Source organism: Musca autumnalis, unplaced genomic scaffold, assembly GCF_047663935.1.
Source record: "Musca autumnalis isolate F117 unplaced genomic scaffold, ASM4766393v1 scaffold_1, whole genome shotgun sequence".
NCBI classification, from domain to species: Eukaryota; Metazoa; Arthropoda; class Insecta; order Diptera; family Muscidae; genus Musca; species Musca autumnalis.
Genome location: NW_027411644.1, coordinates 35767271 through 35770712, shown reverse-complemented (window position 1 = coordinate 35770712; position 3442 = coordinate 35767271). Strand labels below are relative to the sequence as shown.

At 34.0% G+C, this 3442-nt stretch overlaps 1 long non-coding RNA gene across 1 annotated transcript; it reads left to right on the top strand.

Annotated features, from left to right (window-relative positions):
- The first annotated feature begins 242 nt into the window (after positions 1-242).
- Positions 243-2368, top strand: LOC141397290 (uncharacterized). Its single transcript, XR_012411353.1, has 3 exons — positions 243-654; positions 1900-1995; positions 2061-2368. It is a non-coding gene; the product is annotated as an uncharacterized lncRNA (long non-coding RNA).
- Positions 2369-3442: the final 1074 nt, after the last annotated feature.

Here is a 3442-nt window from a genome sequence, read left to right as displayed (position 1 = left end):
TGGGCTTTTGTTTTTAAAATACAAAACACACACACATGCAAACAATAACGTTCTGTCATAGTTGGATTTGTTCAACTACCAAAAAGTATACGCTCGACGTATTGCGGTAGTTCTCATAAGAATACATGTGTTCTACTTTTTTCACCACACACGCCCTGGGTATACGTCCGTATATAGGTATGGGCCTAAAAGTTTTCATTTCACATGTTCATAGAAACAGAATTGAGCCCCGGGACAAACCAAACTTTTTAACAAATTTTGAAATATTTGACATTTTTATAACTGTTTGCCGAAGCATCTACTTTGTTTATTATGGTTCACAGCAAAGTTATTTTGACGCCGTTAAAATATTTTCAATGGACTTTGGAGAGAAAGCCGCGCGGCTTTTTTAATTCTCATTAACCGTTTTGGAAAAAGGAACGACAGCAAGTTAAAAAAGAAAAATTCTTTATGATGTGAATAATGATAAAAGTAAAAAACTATTTAATATCAAAAGGATTTCTCTTCAAATGTGACAGTGTGTGTTCCATAGCATAGACAATTTTTTACGTGAAAAATGATCGAGATTGCGCAAATTGCCAAAATGCTTGAACAATCATGCAAAAGTTGCAAATTTGATTAAGGATCTCGGGGAAAATGTTGAATACATTTAAGGTAAGTTGTATAAAAGTTCCAAGTGGATTATGTTAATAACTTTGTTTCTTGTTATTATTTATAGGTAAGTGAACAACAACAAGAAATCATATCCTCTCTTAAAAACAACTTATCCAGTAGTGCGATTCTCTAACTCATTTTTTGAGTTAACGACAAATGTCGGTTAAATTAAAATGCTTATAATTCCGGTAATTATCGCTGTTTTTCGGTAAGTTAGCGACGAATTAAAAGCTGTCGTAAAGTTCTACCAATAGCACGAGTGTTGTCAACTTTTATTTAAACTTTCCTTTAAAATTTTGCGTTTTTATTTTACCGATTTTTGTCGGTAAATTAAAAAAATGTGTTAGAGAATCGCACTACTGGTCTGTTCCTTTACTTTTAAAAATAGTAAAAGTAGCAAAAGTTGTGAACTGGGGCTGGATTCTAGTTCTGTGAAAATTTGAAATGAAAAATATTTCCTTTATAATATTTTTCATTTGACATTTATTTTCTTTATAATTTTTTTTATTTCACATTTTCACAGAAACAGAATTGAGCCCCTGTAGTGCGATTCTGTAATTTTTTTGAATAACGAACCGACATCGGTAGTTAACAAAAATATGTCCTAATTTACATTAGGTGAGTTTACTTGCGGCAATTGTCAGTTTGTAGGTGAGAGAAGGGGGCTGAGAGGTAAAGGGTTACCATATGCCTCACCTCTCTCTCCATCAAACTGACAATTGCCGCAAGTAAACTCGCCTAATGTAAATTTGGGACTATTCGGTTGAGTTAACGAATGTGCTATTCTGTAACTTAATGTTAACGATTGTAGAAATCGTTAACTCTTATGGCCCCGGCACATACGGTACGTTGTGCGTCGCGTTACAACAACCACATGAAAACTTCAAGAACAAACTTGGCATCACTTACATTTTTTTCATGTGGTTGTTGTTTTTAACGCGTGAGACCAAAACTTAAAACTCGACGCCTGACGTGTGCGTACAAAAATACAAAAACAAAATACATGTATTTCAAATTGAAAACAAAAACAAATACATGTATTTTGTTTTTGTATTTTTGTACGCACACGTCAGGCGTCGAGTTTTAAGTTTTGGTCTAACGCAACGCACAACGTACCGTATGTGCCGGGGCCATTACCGACGAATATCGATGGAATGACAAATGTCAATTATTATAATATTTTAATATTTACAAATGTATTTATACATTAAAAACTTTATTTCTTCGCGACTTTAAAATAAAAAGCGCTTAAAGGAGGAACAAATGACTGCTTCTTGACGGAATGTGCCTTAGATAAGAGTCTGCAAGTATCAAGGGTATCGTCAATCCCTAAAGCGTCAAGTATGTATGTGTGTATTTCTAGGCGACTAATGACCAATGTATAGATTTTGGTGGTTTTGTTTCAGGATATATTTATGAACGAAAAAACCCAGCAACGTGTTTGTAGCCAGAAGTAGTTGAATCGTGAGTGCAAGTGATACGGGAGGGACTACGTGAAAGAAGTCATAATTTTTACGAGGGCATGGTGCTGCGAAGTTGGCTCTACAGATTACAGCAAAGAAGATTTTCTTAAGATGGTTTCAGTATTTTTTAAGCGAGTATTCTACGATAAAAAGTAAAACTAATCATTCCGGATCATTGGTCAGAAGGTCACTACTTATTGTGCGTGTGATTTAAAAAAAATAAAAATGGTGGAATATTATTGGTATTTAAAGCGCAGTTTTTTCTAATTACAAAGTTAAGGTCATATTTTGGGGTGTGTCAGGAAATTGGAACAGCGAAAAAGAGAAGAGCTAGTTTCATCATATGAAGATTGAGCTTTGAAATTTTACATGACTTAAGCTCCTTCTGTGATGTTCGTGGATACACGATACCGTCATTTGACTTTACATATTTAAAGATAGTTAAAACAATACTATACACGTTTTGTCCTCAATACTGCATTAATGTCAACGGAAGTCTTCTAGAAAGCAGTATGCAATTCTTTGAGTAGGTCCTTTATAACAGTCCCACCTTTGAGTCCTTCTGAAGCTTTAGCTAATGTTTTTCTTCTTTATGAAATTGGTGTACTTTTTAGCGTAGCCTTCATATGTATATGCCTTCATATATGTATATATGCCTTAGGAAAAATTGTCCTGAATAAGCGGAGTTTACCTTCTATACCCGCCATATTAACATAAATCAGCTAAGAAATCTGCTAAATATTGCCATAAGGGACTGTCGTTAAGTCTTAACGACTACATTTTTTGGTTGTTAACTTAACAACAATTTTCGGTAATTAACGACATATTTTACCGACAATAATCGTTAAAATTGGTATACAGAATAGCACTTACCGACAACTATCGTTAACTACCGACATTCGTCGTTAATTCTGTCGTTAAGGAGTTACAGAATCGCACTACAGCTCTCATAGCAATTGTACCCAGCAAAACATTTTGGATGTTGTGCAATTGGAGTTATGATTTCACAACATCTTTCGGTGTAGTCCAACAGAGTTATGAAAAGCACTCCATTCGATACATTTTATAAGCAGTTGTTGTAGAGATCCCTACAGAAAAAAAACAGTTGGTTGATCCCTACACATTTCTTCAAAAGATAATCAAGAGTGTATACATTTCGAAGAATTTGTTATAAAATAAAAAAATAACAACTTAAGCTTTGTTCTCGTACTTTTTAATATTAAAACTCGTAAAAGAGAGAAAGAGAGAAAAATTGTTGTCACACAAAAGTGTTTTTCTACAAGTTCGGGAACGCTAAAAAGGAAAAAATGTCAAAAAAGCTGGAA